This window comes from Microtus oregoni, unplaced genomic scaffold (assembly GCF_018167655.1).
Source record: "Microtus oregoni isolate MIOR12 unplaced genomic scaffold, Mior012 000111F_ref0000342, whole genome shotgun sequence".
NCBI lineage: Eukaryota > Metazoa > Chordata > Mammalia > Rodentia > Cricetidae > Microtus > Microtus oregoni.
Window position 1 is genome coordinate 1,497,021 of NW_024544729.1, and position 19,994 is coordinate 1,517,014.

The following is a 19,994-nucleotide window of genomic DNA, read 5'->3' on the forward strand; positions in this document are numbered from 1 at the left end:
AAGATAATTTTAACATAGGTTTCATCAAAGCAGTATGGCAGCTAAGAACACCTGGTTATATTTCCCATAGATATACAAAGGTGAATAGCTTATTAACACACAAATCTATTTACAAGAGCAATAGAAGATCATTGAGAGTCTGTAGTGCTTTAATTAAGTACACCAAAATTAAAAGATACACTGAAAAAGGCAGGGATGAAAAGTTGTTTATTTCTCTTCTGCAACTCAAATCTGACAAGTTAGGAAAGAGATAATTTCTTCTGGGTGTAGAGATCAAGAATTAATTCTTGGACTTAGATTTGAAGTCCCAGTATCATACTTGTCCGAATGTAATTCAACATTGGACACCTCCAACCTTTCGTGACAGGATGACGAATAGGTCAAAAAAAAGTGACTATAATGCATTGTCTGAAGGCTCAGTTTAAGACTCAACAAAGTGAGCCCCAAACCCATATAGAAACTGAATACCCTGTATATAGAACAGAACTCTTAGGTGGAGCCTATATACTGTCTCAAACATGAGATAGAGATCTATGTGCATAACTGCATCCTAATCTGGAGAGAGAGAGAGAGAGAGAGAGAGAGAGAGAGAGAGAGAGAGAGAGAGAGAGAGAGAGAGAGACACTGAGACAGATAGAAGGACAGAGTGCTAACTTGGAAGCTTTTGAAGGCTTAAAGCTCACTCCCAGTGACAAATCCTACAAGGCCTCACTTAGGTATTCTTTTCCAAATTGTTCCAACAACTGAAGACCAACCATTTAAATATGTGAATTTATGTAGGCAATTTGCATTTAAACCACCACACTGAACTGAACTATTTTCTATTCAGATTGCTTTTGATCATTGTGATTTGTCACAGAAATAGAAGGAAAACTAGAACACTAATTCCCTAGGGCTGTGGCAAGGTAGGAAACCCAAGTCTGTCCTAAAACGTAGTGTGTAGACTTTGGAAACCTAACACTAAGAAGATCAGAAATGGCCTCATTATTACAGTAGCACTAAAGGTCCATTAAGGGAAAGTTATTTTCTTTTAGAAAAAGGAGTAAAATCTACCTTTGAGTGGCAACCTACCATACAAAGTTGGGTAAGTCAGTCATCTGAGCAAGGGACCTTACCCAAGGAAAACTGAGTCACTTTAAGTTATGCTAAAGAGATGGTGAGATTAGTTATTCCTTTAGTTATATAATATACTTTTCCTTTCCAGAATCCCTATCTTTTGTACGGTTTCTTATAGAGCCTTAATCACAGAGCTAATCCTGTCTAATTTTCTGAATTATTTTAAGGTATTACAATTTTAATTATGTTTGCAAAGTATTTTTGACCATGTAATTTCTTCTCTAGTTTGCTATTTTATTGCTATCATAAATGACTGACCAAAAAGAAATTATGAAAGTGGTTTGTTTGATACATAGGTCCAGATAGGGTTCTGCCATGAAGAGAAGTCATGGTAGGAACTCAAGGCAAGAACCTCGAGGCAGAATCTCGAAGCAGAAACAGAAGTGGAGGTCATGGAGAAACACTTCTTACTGTCTTTCTCACCATGACCTGCTCAGTTTGCTTTCTTATACATCCCAGGTCCACCTTCCCAAGGAGGGCACTGCCCACAATAGGCTGGCTCTACCCTATTAATTATTAATTTCTGAATTATTAATTCAGAAAATGTCCCACAGACTTGTGTATAGATAACCTGATGAAGACATTTTTCTCCATTATGGTTACCTCTTCTCAGATGACCATAGCTTGTGTCAAGTTGACAAAAATCTAATCAACACATTAGTGGGTTTCAGGGATAACAAGCTAGGATCTTTCTGGAGCCACAGTTATGTCATAACAGATAAAAATGAAATTTAATTTACTATTATTCTCATGACTTTTATCTGTATCTGCCCTATGGAAACATTCTGTCCATTTTACTGTGCTTAAGAATACTAATGAAAATACTTCAGGTATGCTCATAAGAAAGTAAATAGCAAAGAATCGCAAGGTATGATTTTGACCAAACACTAAAGAATTCTGTCTTTTGAGATTGTAGAGGTTATTGGAAAGGTTTGTACAGAAAGGTACAGTTCAATGTAGAGGGGTAAAACCTCCCTGCAGATATTTACAGAATATTTTTTCAAAATGATGTGATCCTGAATTTAAAAAACATCTGCTCTCTATATAAACTGCAAAATGCTGTTGAATAGCAAGGGTATTTGATATTTTCAGGAACTTTTCCAAGAATAAAATAAAAGTATTTACCATTCTAGTTAGAAATGTGAACCTAGGAGAGTGATACCTAAAATTGAGGCGACTTTAAACACCATCTCCAGTGACACACCTTCTCCAACAAGGGCACACCTCCTAATCCTTCTTAAATAGTTCTACCAACTGTATCCGAGGTATTCAAATATATGTACCGACAGAGGCCATTTTCATTCAAATCACCACATCCAACATTGGTTACCAAGCCTAAAAGGCCCATAATTTGAGTGCCAGATAGAACATACCCTGGGTGTGTTAGGCTCTTAGGAAGTAAAAGCCTGTGTGAAGGGCTCATTTCCATGTCAGCAAAGGGAAGTGGCATATGTCTAGCCAGGAGTTTTTGTAAAAACCTATTGTAAGGTATTAAGGTACCAATTACCCTAATAAAAAAAAGAGGAAGCCCATGGACTGCTACACTACCAGTAGTAGATTAAAGTAGATTCTTAGTACAACACCTCATTTATTGTTGTCTGCATTACCTCTTTGGAAATTCAAAGAGGAGTTGTTGCTCAACCAGGGTGAAAACCTCAATCCATGGATGAAAAAATTGCTGGGCCTAATAAATGTAGTGGTAGAAATGTTGAGACTTCAGAGAACCATCAATTTACCCCAATAAAGAAGAGTTCATGTGTAGATCTCCCCAAACTGTCAGACCAGGGAGGCCTTTCATAAGGAGTAGGTGGTGGTAGATGGTATATAGGATTTTGATAATCAGAGTAACTATTTCTAGGTTATAACATAAAATAATGTAAGGACATTTAGTGAAGTTTCACTGCCTTTATACCCAAAGTGAAAAGGCCCCATAGATTCTAGAACGGCCCAGGGATGACACTACATAGTTATGTATACCCATGTCTCCTCATGAGAACTAAAGGAGATAAAGGTATAGAAACATAATGTCAGCCTTAGGTCAATAGAGGAGGAGTCCTAGGCCCTAACAGTCATTTTGAAAGTCAAGCTACCGAGTTCAAAAGGAGCAGGCAAATCTTTGCTTATGATGCTGAGGTAGATCTGTAAGAGTAACATCTCTCCAATCCTCCTTTGTAATTTCAGAGGTGAGGATCTTTTATTAGGGTTTAAATCTCAAGGAGAATGAAGTGGTAAACTCTAACATGTCAGGGAGGGGACTCTGAACCTTAATAACTAAAAGATATAAAGAGTCGTTCAGAGTGCTTCCATTTCTGCCCTCTTGGATGTCTTGGGGAAGAAGACATGAAGACATGCCTTTCTTTCAGATTCTTCTCCAGGGTAGAAGAGGGATAGGGGCATAGAAATGAGGGGTTAGCCTGAAAATAATGGATTCTAGTATTCCTAGAACCAATTAGAAATCAAATAATGGCATCAAACACACACACACACAAAAAAAATGGCACATTCTCAACCAAGATTAAATGGGCTGCCACAAAGCCTAGCCTTTCTAGGTATTGCCTGGCTTCAGAAAACCCATGGAACACCTGAAAATCAACATCCTGAGACACATACCAATTATCTTTGACCTTGTCTTGGTTTTTGCTCTGTTGTCTATGCATTTGATAAACTCCCAAGTATAGGCAGACCAGAGGTTAAGGATCTTGTGATTTTTTTCAGTAGGAAACACAATTTTGATTGCAGAATAGCCATTTTAAAAGCCAGTGACATCTTTTGAGTAAATTGAAAACTATCTATCCCTCCCAATAATGGAGAAGAAGGCAGTTTTTACAGTCTTCTCTCCACCAGACATCAGACCCTGAAGTCAGATGAGTAAATGCTATGCTCAGAAAAAAAAAATCATTTCAGAGAGGCAGAAAGCTTGAAGTTCTAATAAGTGCCCATACCACTACATAGAGGAATCCAGTGTCCTTACTGTTTCTTCTCTGCTTGATTCAAGGATATTTGTCATGGTTCACTTTCTAAAACATACAATAAGCTCCAACATTCAAGTAGGATTCATCCACCATTAGTATGCCTATAGCTGTTTTATACAATATATATACTGAAGGTTAAACAAATTGAAGAGCAAGAAAATATGCACACAAGACATTGAATCCACCGAGAAGTTCTGCACAAGTCATCGAAGAAAATGTAGTGATGCAAGACTATTAGTTACTGTACAAGTATCAAGTGACAGAGTCTATTATGTAAGCAGAAATGCTAAGAAATATAAGCACAATTTAAAAAAAATTCCTAAGATCCTAGAGAAAGCCTCAACCACCTGGAGTTGGTCTTTGTCCTTGCATCCAAGAAAGATCCAAACAGACACATATATTGTCTTAACAAACAAGGTCTGAACCTAGATGTAAGAGTGGATGATTAGAGAGGTATACTTAGTACTTGCCTACTGATAATTATCCTGGGTGTAACCATCATTAGTGGCAGATATACGTCCAAAAAGAAAATTTGTGAGGGGATAAATATGATGGGTTTGTATAATGGAAGCAAACATATTTTATATGATCCCAGGAAGGTCATCACCAAATATTTTATTAAGAAAATTTACCTGGGATATCTATAGTGATCTTGCACTATAAAAAAATTTTTATAGGGCCTAAATGAGCATGCTGAATTCAATAAGATGAAAGTCCTAGAGATTTTTGCAAAGAGCTATGACAGTGTTCCTATTACATTCTCATCTTGCAATAAGGAAAAAAAAATATGAGGCAGAGTTAATGCTAGGACTTGCATTGTTGTTATGGTGCATGCCTGTTCCAGGATCATGTCTAGCAGATCCACCTGTTGTAGAAAAATCTGAGACTGTCTTCACCCTTAAGAAAAAATTAAAGCTCAACTTTAAAGCAGTAGATCTAGGTGTGACTGGAGACAATACTGCATGCTTATGTCCATCTTTCATTTGGAAATTTTTAATATTTTATTTATTTAAGATATTTATTTTAATAAGTTAGAAGTAGTTTCAGAATCCTAGTTTACAATCCATTGCTATTTTTGTATAAGAGATTTAAGATTAAATGATTTATCATTTTTCGTGGAAAACTCTCCATCTAACAGTGACTTGGAAAATGATACTTGGGTAATAAACTATGTATTTTCTTGGAAGTGTGAAAGTACTCAGTGGCATAATAATTAAAATTATGAAACAGACAAAAAATCTAGGCAATATAGCAGACACCTGTATTGCCAGTACATGAGAGGTTGGATCAGGCAGATCACACGTTTGAGATTTGACTGGGTTACATAGTGCGTAACATGCTAGCCTGAGCTGTATACGGAGCCTCTGCATCCCTCCAAAAGTGAAAAGAGTTAAAATTTTGTTATTTTCCTTATGTACCCCTGCCTTTTGGCATTTTTTAGTCACTTCTCTTCTGCTGTTCTTTAAATTAAAAGATGCATATTTGGATATGCATAGATTATTGAAGATAGGAAAATGCATTATAGTAAATTAGGCTTCTGACTCACTCGATTATTAATTACTCAGTTATTTACTGAGCATCTGTTTACTTGAAGCCTTGTGCTAGTGCAAGGAATATCATAATGAATAATATCTTTATTCCTATTGAATTTCAAAGCCTAAGATAAAATCTGAAGGATATGTTAAAAGATACCCTAAAATTTAAAGAACAAATGAAAAGAAAGATGGAGCATATGGGGAGAAAGGAATTGTGAGGAAAGTTCCTAGTATAATCATAAAGCAAGTGGGTTTCAAACTTTTTAACCTTGGGAAACTGTTAGTTCTTTAGTGTAACTCAATTTTAAATTCAAGTGGGTTGTGGATCAAACAAGGCTCTGAGAATACTGACCAGTGGTCATCTTCCCCGAAGATCTGACCAGACCTAAACGATTAAGCTTTTAATGAAAGAGCCAGGAAGAAATCTGTAGGTAGAAATGGACAGTGTCTTGTGATTCTTCACTCTGAATATAGAGCATCCCATAAAAGATGCTGCCTCATTCAGCCTGGCACGTTTAGGAATTTTATAGAGATTGGAAGTGGTTTCCTAAAAATTCTATAAATTTCCTCCTAACATTTCAGAGAAGTGAATTCTTGGTATCAGGTCAGGTAATATCAGGTTGCAAGCAAGAGGTGGAGTCAATGCAACCTCTTAGAGGCTGCAAAAGACAATTGTCCCCTCAAAGACTTCTGCTGCTGCTGTCAGTGCTGTACAACACTGAACAGGGATTAGTCCTAATTTCCCTTTAAAATCTTAAAGAAAGGGATGTCATTGGCATAGGTATTGGCCTTGCTGTAGAAAACAGAGTCCAAATTGTTAACAGAAGTGTTAGCAACTGAACAAGAGAGGCACTCTCAGAGGTAAATTCTTAGGCTGACGCTTTATTATATTATCCTTTGGTTTACTTTGATTATACAACTCAGAATCACCTGTATTTAAGATACCACTCATTTGGGAAATATTTAAATACCATTCTTTTGTGAAAAGAAGATCATTGTAGAATCCTGTCCCCTAGCTACCAATCACAGAATGCCTAGATTGGAGTAAAAAAAAATATGATTTGCACCAACCTTTAGCTTTTGAGAGAAGCTTTTGTTATGTGGCTCTGCTGTATCCACAGCATCCATTAGCCAGGTGGAGGATTGAACTTTGCCTCTAAAGTAAGGATATAATGAGATTCCTGATAGTTACTCTCTGTCTTCTACATGTACACAACTCTCTCTCTCTCTCTCTCTCTCTCTCTCTCTCTCTCTCTCTCTCTCTCTCTCTCTCTCTCACACACACACACACACACACACACACACACACACATTTAAAGAAAAAAAATTAAACACTGATACAGAGGGCAAACTCTCCCAGAATTTAAGTATGCCAAGATTTTTTTCTCATATTGAATTATCTCCCATCTAATGTGCCTAACTATCCTATTCTTTCTCCTCTAGAGTTACCTGTTTACACGATCCAACTGTCTGAAAGTTTCATGCAGAAGTTCAGAAGATTAAGCCCTATGCCTGTAAGAAACATCCTGGGGCCCACGAGTGGCCCTGATATCTGATGAATGCAGAGCTTTTTCATAAAGAGGAAAATAATGTATATTCATCTTCCTTATTGTCCTTTCCATGTGTTTACATGACCTAATTGGCTGCAGGGATAACTAGCCAACCAAAAGGGCCTTGGGGGTTCAAAAACACTACTATTGCTACTAACAGAAGCGTTAACAATCACATGGATGAAAGTTCAATATTCTTGCATGCCCATAAGATGGTGATAGTATTGGTGCACTGCCTGATATACAATTACTAATGAAGTATCCCATAAGAGAAGCAGAAATACTAGAACACGCAATCCAAATGCATAAGAGCCACTTCCCTATGATCCTGAGAAAAATCTTTTGACAACCTAGAGCTAATCTTTGACCTTGATTGAAGAAAACTGACTCCTGCAAGCATCAAAAGTGGACCTAATCTGCCATTTACAGCTGAATAATCGTGGGAGTGTGCCCAACCCTGGACTCCTGATTGAGTATCCTGGTCATGATCTTCATGAAGAGGAGTAGTGTCACAGAAGAGAAGGAATCCTTACAAAAAAATGAACATAATGGAGTTAAACAGAGTAAAAATACACTTCATTTTGGCAGGCAGCCCACAAAGTTCTTAACTCAAGTCCTGGTGCATTAAAAGTAGATAAAATACCGACAGCTGCCAACATAAGCCTCTACATTATGCATTTATATGTGTTTTCCAAGCCTGTGTTAAAAACAGTAAGATGAAATACCTTGAAATTTTATCTGTGATGCATATTATTGTTTCCAGTGCCTTCCCACCATAATATGAAGAGGTGCAAAAAGATGAGGAAGAGAAAACCCAAACCACAGCTGCAAACAGGCTATACTGAATGTATATTCCAGCAGCTTTATCTTGTTGTTCCTCACTTTTAGTAGTGTCTGAATCATTTATCATTGGAGAAGTCTATATTCTAAGTACTGGAAGGTCAAGAAAAGACCTGGGACAACATTACACAGAGTTTGTAATGTTATGTTTCTATTTTTGATTTTTTTTTGTTCTTCAGTGTGTTTAGGAAGTGATCCTTTTATCGGGTTAAGGTACCTTTCAATCATAAGTTTATTAATGGCATTGTGCAGTTTTCTCCCTGTGAATGTCATTTAACTGTATTTTATTTTTCTGGAAAACAAATTAGAAATTGTTTTATTACATTTAATGATTTAGAACAAGATAACAAGACAGGAAATTTGGTAGTTTTTTTTTAATGTGGGGGGTGCAGCACTGAATAATTATCAAGAAGTGAAAGCAAATATATTAACTATTTATTTCATTCTATTATATATGGTTATACTTACACCATTCAAGAATTAAGGAGACACTGATTCATAAAACTTGAGGCTTCTTTCTCAAGTTCTCATTTGTTTCTTGAACAAAACTGGCTGTTACTCTTTGGAAGGCTTCTATTGGTACCTGAAATGCAAAGATGTACAAGAGTCACTGCTGTTTATATGAATTTAAAATCTTAGTACTTTAAAGTCTTAGTGCAGTCATTATAAAGAGAAGTTGGTGAGAGACTTAGTTCAGCTTGCTATTAGCAAGTCATCATAGACTTTTCTTAAACAACAACTATTTCTCTCTGTTTTGGAAGTTGCCTGTATTCATGGTGAGGCTTCTCTTCCAGCTATGCAGTCTCCCCATTGTACCATCCCATGGTCAAGAAGATCTGTGGTTTCATCAACCCCTTTCCAGATTTTATGTCTTACATTTCTGGAGGTTACAAAATCTGAAATCAAAGTAAGTATTGACAGATTCAGTGTCTAATGAGGGTCCACTTCCTACATTATAATTCAGTGTCTTATGAGAAACCACAATTTAACATACTGTATATATTACCTTAAAATGTAGACCAAGCTTTTGTTTACTAGGAAAAGAAGTCTGCGTTTCAACCTATTTTTATAATGTATTTGTTTTTCTGTCTCTTGCCCTTGTCCCTTAATAAAGGAACTTGTATATGTGTTTCTGTCTATTTAAGTCTGGATTCAACTCACACATTACTCCATAGCATTCTAAACTATGTATATGCCATAAATTAATAAATTAATACATAAATTAATTTATGCAAACAGAAGTTGTTTTTTATTTGTTCTTATAACTAGTCAAATTGATATGATATTTGTTGAACATGATTTTTGATAAGAAACCAAACTTTTATATTTGAGTTAAATAAAGCCAATGTAATGAGTGCAAATTGTTATTAATATTATTGAAATGTATTCAGTGATGCTGTATCTTCTTATTTTCAGCATACTGAATATTGAATACAGGAATTCATGCCTCATGAGCTCTACCACTGAACTGTATCTGCAGTCCTATTATATTTTAAATTTAGTTTGAGAGAGGTTTACTTTGAGATCAGTTTTCTGTAAATTGTCAGGGCTGGCATTGAACTAAATCTTTAACTTATGAATACCTTCAACTATCAGTCCTCCTCCTTTAGCCAGATTGCATGATTACACTAACAAGCCTAGTCTAGTGTTATATCAATTTATATTCTTACATATTAACATATATATGAACATTGTCAGCTGACAGGAATTTAATCAGTGTTCAGTTTGTTCAGTCATTTGGATGAAAGTGTATTCTGACTATTATTTCATTATTTCCTTGCTAATTATGACAATCAAATTTATTTGAATATTGGCGCTGGAAGATTAGCTCAGTCAGTTAAGACTACTTACCTTTCTTCTAGATGACCTAGGTTCAGTTCCAAGCACCCACATGGTAGTTCACAACCATTTATAACTTCATTCCCAGGGTTTCTGACACCCTTTTCTGACTTTCATGGGCACGTGGCATACATTTGGTAAATATATATATATACATGCAACTAAAACATTTCAGTAGATAAAATAGATACAAAATAAATCTTAAAAATAATTAAATTTATTTTAATATAACTTGAACCTTTTAATTTCAAAAGTAATCATGAATGTATTGTGGCTTCATCAATACAAAGTAACATTTGTACAGCAATGTTTAAAGTATGAGAATATTTTAGTGGCATGCTTTGAACTTGTAATATGTGAGCAAGACTTCACTCTTTACTTTGAGAAACAAGGAGTTTGCAATACTGACTCAGTTCTAGAAAATAACCTGGAGAAAAAATCTTCAGTTAGTGAAAAACATTACTGGAATTAGAATAGCTTTTGGAGCCCATGAGAGAGATCAAAGTCTAAAATCATTCTGAAGAGACCAAGGCAGATAACAATACCATTTTGAACACAAGGTTAAGTAAATAGAAAAAAAAACTATAGAAGATGTGAGATCTTTCAGGATCCTAGCCAATTTTAGATGAGTAACATAAGCTAGGTGTGGTGACTCATTCCTCTAATCTCAGCATTTGGGAGGCAGAGGCAAGATAATCACAAAGAATTTGAGTCAGTAGGGCTAAGTAGTGAAACCCACAACCAGCTCGAAACAACAATAGTCAAATAAGTTAAGGCACGTCTGCATCAAACTTTGTAGTCTGAATTTAGTGGGGTGATGTGAATGGTCAGATAATCACATGAGAAGACCATAGGCATGTCTAATATACCAAAAGTTTATCTTGAACTCTCCCTTAGTCACCATCCGACAGAGTATAACTTGTTCCTCTTTGCCAGTGTGTGATGTTATTTTTTCAATGACATTTCAGAGATTTCTACCTCTTCGGAGCTCTAGCGAATTGTATATACTTACCAGCAATTGTATATACTTACGAGTAATTGTGAACGTCCTTGATGCTTGCTGGAGGAAAATATTTCTCCTTTATAGTACTTTTAGAACATGGAAGCTAGTGTTTTTGTGTGTGGAGTATGATGGTTGATGAAAATTAAAATATATCCAATGTAAAAAGGACTAGTCTATGGATTTAAGCAGCTGAAGCTGGAGGGGGATGTAGAGGACTACGTACCTCAGCTACTGCAAATAAGATATACTATTGACGCTTTTTTAAATCTAAGTCTAAACGAACATCATAGACATCATACCTTGGTTCTTTGAAGCACAGTGCAAAATTACCATTATTCCTTTGGCTCTGTTTTAAATTTGATGTAAATAATAAATAATATTGGTGTGAGGAATTTCCCCCAAACATCCTTTCATGATGGGCAGAAAATGATAGGGCCATTTGCTATTCAAGTGATTGGGATGGTTAGTAAGTGGTACACAGGGTCTCAAACTAAATGTGACTGAAAGAATACAGACTTGGTTAAATTAAGCAATTTTAATCTGCATCAAATATTCCCAACATCTTCAGAAGATCTGTAAAGTTTAATTAGTTTTTAATCAGAGGATTGGGCATTGGACCAGTGTTAGCTACAAGTCAGTGAAGAGTAGACCTTGGCCAAACTTAACATGAAAAGCTGCATGACGACACATGCCTATAATCCCAGTACTTGGGCCACGTAGCATTACTATAATTTCAAGACCAGCCTGGGATAAAATGAAGATTCCAGGCAGGACCAAGATAAGTGCAAGCACAAGTACAGAACCTGAGGATAAAAAGTGAACAAGCCACACATACTAGAACAGAATGACTTGCCCAAAGCCCCAGCCTGGTATTTGCTCTGAGAACACCAGGCATGGCTGTTAGACACAAGCACCCCCATTGTTGGTTGGTTTTACTTTTTATTCTTTTACTCTTTGTTATTTGCTTTTTTGAGGGAACCATCACCCAGTTTCCAAATAAATCACACACAGCGGCTTTTTCTTTCTTATATATGTCCAGCCTCATTTTGGCTTATTTTTAGCGAGATTTTCTTAAATTAAGCCATCTACCTTTTGTATCTAGGCTTTTTACCTTTCTCTTACTTCTGTAATCTTACGTTCAGTCTTACTCTTGGGCTGGCTGTGTGGCTATGTGTCTGGTCTCTAGTATCCCCCTTCTTCTCTTGTTCTTAGATCCCCTCTTTCCAGATTTTTTCCTCCATTTTATTCGCTTTGCCTGCTAGCCCCATCTATCCTTTCTCCTGTGTCGCTAATGATCATTCATCTCTTTATTAGACCAATCGAGTGTTTTGGACAGGCAAAGTGACACAGCTTCACAAAGTTAAACTCAATGTAAAAAAATGCAACCCATCTTCCCATCATTGAACAAATGTTCCACAGCATAAAGAAATGTAACACTCCTTAAAATAATATTCCACAACACATCCCTTTGCTATTTTTTTTTTGGCTACTGGGATGGAAATTGTCACTATTGTGTTAGATAATTGTAGCTTTGCCTTAAAGGAGTAGTCTCAATTTAGCATAAAGAAGAGATCTACCAGCTCTCAAGGTTAGAAAGAGAATTTACAATAATTCCTTCTCCAAAACAGAATGGTTATAACAGAACCTTCACCCCAGTTTTTGCCCTGGGAGCTCTTAATCAAGGTTCAAAGCAGGTCCCAGAAAGCCACTTTCTGGTCCTTCTGACTCAGGGTCATCAAAAGTTTTACTCTGTGAAGAAGTTTCGGGTCATCAGATAGAAGTACCTTTCTATGACTGCAGTGTAAAGACAAGACTGAGGGTGAAGTTTATCAGGTCAGTCCGCCACACATTAAAGGGTATTGCCCACATTCCCTCTTTTTACCTCAGCTCTGGTAGATTTGGATTAGAATCATTACATACGGTAATTTCTGTGTCCTCATGCTCCTTTCCCACTAATAATAGTTGTTCAGACTTGGCAAGGAAAGTACCATGAGTGATACAGGAAGTAGTTTTCCACATCAGAACCGCATTTCCACAGAAACCTGTCCTTCTGTTTGACCCTTAAAGGTTCTTTTTACAAAAGGTTTTATTGAAGTCCTTTTATTTAGCCAATCATAATGACACAGACCTATGGTCTCAGATACATTTTGATTTATTGTTTTAAGGTCCTGACTGCAGATATCTACCCCTTCTCCCAGCCACTCCTCAAGCGTTTCTCTACAGAAAAGGCCAGGCATCCCATGGATATCAACAAAACATGGCATATCAATTTGCTTTGAGACTAGGCACCCTCTCCTATTAAGGCTGAACAAGGCAACCCAATAGGAGGAAAAGGATTCTGAAAGCAGGCAGCAGAGTCAGAGATGGCCCATGTTTCCACTGTTTCATAGTCCCACAAGAGGACTAGGCTATACAGCTGTAACATATATGTACAGGGCCTAGGTCAGTTCTGTGCAGGGTCTCTGGTTGTTAGTTCAGGTTGGTTGATTTGTGTGAGTTTTCTTGTGATGTCCTTGAGCCCTTTGGCTCCCATAATCCTCCCTCCCCCTCTTCTGCAGTATTCTCCAAGCTCCACTTAATGCTTGACTATGAGTTTCTGCATCTGTTTTCATTAGTTACTGGATGAAACCTCTCCAATGCTAACCAGCTAGATCAGCTAGATAGATACCAATCTGCGAATATAATAGAATGCTATTAGAAACCATTTCATTGACTTTTTCTCCACTTAGCTCTATCCTAGGTCTCTGACCTACCCAGCCTCTGTATCCTGGCCAGTGTCATGAGAGGGGGGCTTTCTATCATGGTATGAATCTCAGATACATCTTAGATGAACGTAGAAGGAGCTGGTAAACCCAGGCAATAAAGATGAGTTTGGTAAACAGAAAGGTGGTATATTAATAATTAATCCTTTATTTGAAAATGAACTTAATTAAAATAGTTATGTAATTACAGAAAAGCTCCAAAAAATAGTAAAAGAGGGTATTTTTTTCTTTTGCTTTTAAAGGTTTAGTATTTCCATTAATTAATTGGGGGGGGTGCACTCACACTGAGGCATGGGTGTAGAGGTCAGAGAAAAAATTTTAATAGCTAGTTCTCTCCTTTAACTTTGTAGATCCTCCCAGGATGTGAAATTAAGCTCCTTAGGCTTGACAGCAAGCGCATTTATCTGCTAAGTCATCTCACGGCCAAGCACTCTTTTTTTTTTTTTTTTTTTTTTGTATTTACTTTCTACTATTGCCAATATCTTAAACTAATGTATTGGTCATGAACTGATATGTATTATAATACTATAATGAATTGAAATACTCACCTCATTCAGTTATGTTTATCTTCGCATGCACCTTCCTTTCGTTTTCTTTTTTGTTCATTTTTTTGTTTCTTTTTTGATGAAGTGGAGGGGCTTGTGGAAGATTCTTCTATACTCCGGCTGACCAGAGCTCGAGATTCTCTGGTGTCAGCCTGAAGAAAGCTGGAACAACAGGAATTTTCATCACATTGGGCTTCTAAGTCATTTTCCTGACTCACCATTCAGTTACACATTCACCAGCAATTTTTTTTTATTTTATTTTTTCTATTTGGTGTAGGCTGTTAAATAGTTGTAATAATTTGGATTTTTTCTAATGTCAAATAATGTTGCACCTCTATTCATATGTTAATTTCCCATTATATGTCTTTTGCTGTGAGATATTTACTTGTGCAATTTTGCTCATTTTTTTAAAACAGACTTGTAGATTTGTTTTTTAGAGCAACTGTAACAAACTGGGACACATAACAAAAGAAATTTGTTTTCTCAAAGATATAGAGGTCAGAAGTCTGAAATCAAGGTATTGCATGCATCAGATAATTTTTGAGGCTTTAAAGCAGCAGCCTTTCGCCTCTCTGCTGACTGCTACTCAGCAATTAATGACATTTGATTTATAAGCCATAACTCTAGTCAATCTCCATCTTTACCCACCCTGTGTCTCTTTGTTTCAGATATGCCTTTTTCATATGCCACCTGCCATTCGGTTTAAAGCTTATCCTAATTTAAATGCTCTTATTTTGAGAGCTGTGATTATGTCTGTCTTCAAAGATACTTCCTTTAGATGTCACATTTACAAATATGGCTTAGGGGACAGAACTATGTTTTGGGCACCCTTAATCAACATAGTAGCATTTACTCGACTCATATATCAGACACACAATTTATATTCTATAAATTTGTGGTCTATATTTCTTTAATTTCTAATTTACATTTCTTTAATTATTTGTTTGATATTTATCTATTTATTTATTTATTTTGTGAGTACCATGTGAGAGTATGTGTGTCATGTAGGTGTCATGGGTTAAACCCAGGTTGTACACTTGATGGCAAGATGGTTCAACCAGCTGAACCATCTTCCTTCTCTTTAATTCTTTTTTGTGGGAATGTATATTGGGAATGCAAGATAGGTAAGCACTCTACCATTGATAGAACTATATCCCCAGCTCTCTTTTTGCTTTTATTTTGACACCAAATCTCAAAGTTCTTCATGCTTATCATTAATATATCCTATATTCCAGACACTTTTTGAACTTTCAATCCAGTCTCATCTTCCTTCCTACTAGGGGCTAAAGCACAACTTGATATTTAACACGAACACGGTGAGATCCTCTCAAGGAGAGAGGGAAAAATGATTATAGCTATGTTATCTTCAGTTTTTCAACATCAGACTGAGTCTGGGGTCCAATTCTGATGATTATGTTATGCATCAGATTATGTTCTTTGGGGGTTTTGTGTTTTGTAATTTTTTTTTGTAGAAATTCAGCTGGGCATTAGTGTTATATACTAAAGGAAATGCTGTTACCATGAGGTTTAACAATAACATGATTTGGAATCAACTTGTGTTTAATGTTTGTGATAGCTCTAAGTAATAATGGCTTTAAATTCTGTTGGTATCTTTAATTTTGCTTCCTTTCATTGCTTTAGGATTTCCTTGTATTAGTTTTGACAGTTACTTTGTTTTTCAGATTTATTAACTGTAAGTTTAGATTTATAATAGGGGCCTTTGGCTATGATGTTATGATGTGGGCTTGGAAAGGGGGTTTTAGAATTTCATAAAATTAGATTTTATTGTTTTAGTGTTTTTGCTTCTTGGTAATGTTACAGTCTCAATATTATCATCCTACTCCCTATCTCTGCCCTTTGCTTTCTCACTTGCCTACAACCTCTGCAGTCAATGTATTTAGAGCCCTATATTATACTAAGTTAACTATGTTATTTTTCTTTAGTTAAGACAGGAAAGAAGAAAATCTCTAGATTTGAGTGGAACATAATTCCTTTTAGTAATGTAAGGTTTTTATGTTACCCTGAAGAGTAAGCCTCTGTTGTTGAGAACAAATATTTTCCTTCTGCTTGGCAGAACCACTAGAGGAATTTTCTCAGATTCCCATTATAAGAACGTGGTGACCACTCTAGACCAAAAGTCTTCGGAAGTCTGAGGTTTCCTCTGTGATTGCCACTCCAGGAGTTCTGCAATTTCTGAACGGTCTGCATTCATTCTACAGTAATTTGTCAATATTACTAGTGAAGTAATTGATTCTGCCTCTGTGATTTCCTGTAGTTTCTGCTCCAGGGAAGCAAATCATTGTATCTTTCTGAATGTGCCTGTTTACCCTGACTTTCCGGGTGGCAGTTGGCCCTGCGACCTTGTTAACCTGAGTCCTCTGTTCAGTTTTAGAAAGTAATTGACTTTCAATTTTATGGCTATTTCTTGAAAACATAGAAGTGATGACTTCTATGTTTTTTAGGTATTGGAGCTAAAATCAGAAGTCTTTTAACCCCTTATTTTGAAATCACTTTGTAGTCATAGAAATTATAAATGGTAGAGAGTTCCTTGGCTTTTTTGGCTCAGCCTCTAAAGATAGCAGTTTAAGGACTGTAGAGATGTTTCAGAGATTAAGAATACGTACTACTCCTACAGAAGACTGGAGTTTGGTTCCAAGCACTACTGTCAGTAAGTCCCAAATCCTTACAACCCCAGCTTCAGGCATTCCAATGCCCTCTTCTGGTTTCCAGGAGTGACTACACTCATATTCCCACTCCATGGCCAAACCAAGTAATTAATATAAAGATAAATCTTAAAAAAAAAATAAAGGTACCAGATAAGGTTAGTTCTCACTCCTCATCAGAGAAAACTCTTTTTGAAGCAGCAGTTATAGACAGTTAGATAAAATCACTTGTCAAGGTGTCAACTGACTCAGGAGTCTCCAGAACAAAATGATATATCTACAACACAAGCCTTATATTTAAAGCTCAAGTAACACTTTAAAAGAAAGTGGACAGAAAGATTCTAAGTTAGAGTACCAGGAAGTCTGTTACAAGATTGCGTCTTTTATACATGGTAGGGAAGCTGTACCTATGAAATTCAAAAACTTGGCTGCCTAAACAAGACCTAAATTAGGATAACATCATGACATGCCAGTGTGGATTGAGGAAATATAATGAGGCCCAACTTAGAGATGAAGAACGACAGGCAATTAACAACTGCTGAAAGAGGGGGGAACTATTCATCCCTAATGATGACCACCTTAATTAGTTATCTTATACTAAAGGGATTAGCTCCAAAACTATATACATACAAGCAACATTAAATACAATCAGCAAGTTGTATTTATATATGTTTGTGCACAGACATACTCAAATGTGTGTGTACCAGTAATAATCAAAGAAAAATACACTCTTAGCAACAGTGGGGGAGTTGTGATGGTATGGGCTGGAGGAAAGGAAAGGGAGAAAATGATGTAATTCTATTTTAATTAAAACAAGGTGGTGTTGCACACCTTTAAGCCCAACCTGGTGGACAGAGTGCATTTCAGGACAGGCTCCAAAGCTCCACAGAGAAACCTTGTCTCGAAAAACAAAACTAAAAAGATAAAATTATGAAACCATGGTCTAATCTGTGTTTACTAAGTTTTATTGTTAAGTCATTTTTTTTTGTTTTGCGGTTTGTTTTATAGTGTAAGTTCCGGTATTAAAATACATACATACATATATACATACATATACACATATAGAGACATATATATTGAAATTTAGCTCTATTGAAATATATATATATATATATATATATATATATATAAAATTGCAAGAGTACAACTTACTCCAATAACTCCCCAAATGGTCTAGTTTTACACTCCTTGTAATGATACTTTCCTTAAACTATCCCAGGAAACACCTGAGTTTTATTGTTTCACTGCAAATTGCTGTATTTTAAAATAATATTTTACCATTTAAAAATTTCATAAAATGTGGTAAAATCATACTTACCTCTTATCCTACTCCTTTCATATATATATCACAAATTCCCCACCCTACCTACCCACCCAACTTTATATTCTCTACTGCTCTCTCTAGTATTTATTGTATTTTTTATTTGTTAATTTTTTGTTATTTAATTATTTTTGACAAGTTTGGCTGACTGACTACTCCTGGGCATGCGACCAGCCCTGAAGTATGCTCAATATACTAGTGATCACAGCCTTAAAAAAAATAAACTGACTCTCCCTTCCCCAAGAAGCTATCAAATATTAATAGCCTCTTAGCTAGAGGTAGGACTTTGTGGCTGCCTCCATTTTTCCAAGCTGATATTTTTCCTGGCATGAACTTGCATGTGTCTCGTGTATATTTTCAGTCATTGTGAGTTCATATATACAACTGCCCCATTGATATCTAGAATCACTGATATCTTGAAGTAATCTTTGGCTCTTATAGTCTTTGTGCCCCACGTTTCCAAGATCATCTCTGAACCTCAATAGGAGGTATGTGATACAGATGTCCTGTTTATGGCTGAGCATTCCATAGTTTTTTATTCTGTGTAAGTTGCTAAGTTGTAGGTCTCCATATTAACCATCATCTACTGCAGGAAGATTCATCTACCATAGTTGAGAAATTCAGTGATCTATAGATATAGGCAGTGTCATCAAGATACATTTAAATATTTTCTGCATTTTGCAAAATAATAGGTTCTTTCCTCGTTGCTATGAACTATTTAGTAACAGATTCCTGATAAAAGTACCATGTATGGGTTCCAACTGTGGGAGAAATCCTTATATCCAATAAGAAACTCATTAGTTATCTCATATATTCCCTTTTCCTACCTGTCTTAGTTAGGGTTTCAATTGCTATGAAGAGACATCAGGACCCCAGCAACACTTAAAAAGGAAAACATTTCATTGGAGATGGCTTCTAGGTTCAGAGGTTCAGTCCATGGTCATCATGATGGAAAACATGGTGACATGTAGGTAAATGGTGCATGGTGCCGGAGAAGGAGCTAAGATTTCTACATCTGGTTTGGCAGGCAGTACAACGAGTACAAAATTGCCACTGATCCTGGCTTGGGCTTCTGAAAGCCCAAAGTCCCCCCCCCCCCCCCATCCCACTGACTCACTTCCTCCAACAAGGCCACACCTATTCCAACAAAGCCACAACTCCTAATTCCACTCCCTAAGCATTCAAATATAAGTCTATGGGGGGTCCTTCTTTTTCAAATCAAGAAACCACTCATCCAGCTTTATAACATTTTCTTAAAAAAGAAAAGTCTAACTTGTACTGCCCATACACTTTTGGATGTGTGACTGTTAACTGGTGCATGATCAATTTGCAAGGATACACATCCTTAAATCTCTCTCTCGCTCTCTCTCTCTCTCTCTCTCTCTCTCTCTCTCTCTCTCTCTCTCTCCCTTTCTCACACACACACACACACACACACACACACACACACACACATACACACACACACACACACACATTCATTATGTTGCCCAGGTTGGGCTAGGACACATAATTTTTTTCTCATTCTTCAAAATTATATTTTTACATGCATGCAACACCATACTTAGATGTTTTTTCTCCATTTTCTAAATCTCTGTGGTAGACCTGATTTGCCATTTCTTCAGCAAAAGAGAAAGGTTAGTTTATTGAAGTTAGGGTAAATACCAGACCTAATTTTGCAAGCATTGCCTTACTTCACTTCTCTCTCTCTCTCTCCCTTTGTTTGCCAACCACCTAAAGTTTTTTCTTTCCCCCAGGGGATGCATTCGGGGAACCCAAACAAATCTTGTGCATGATATTCAGGGAAACTAACATATTATCTCTCTCTCTCTCTCTCTCTCTCTCTCT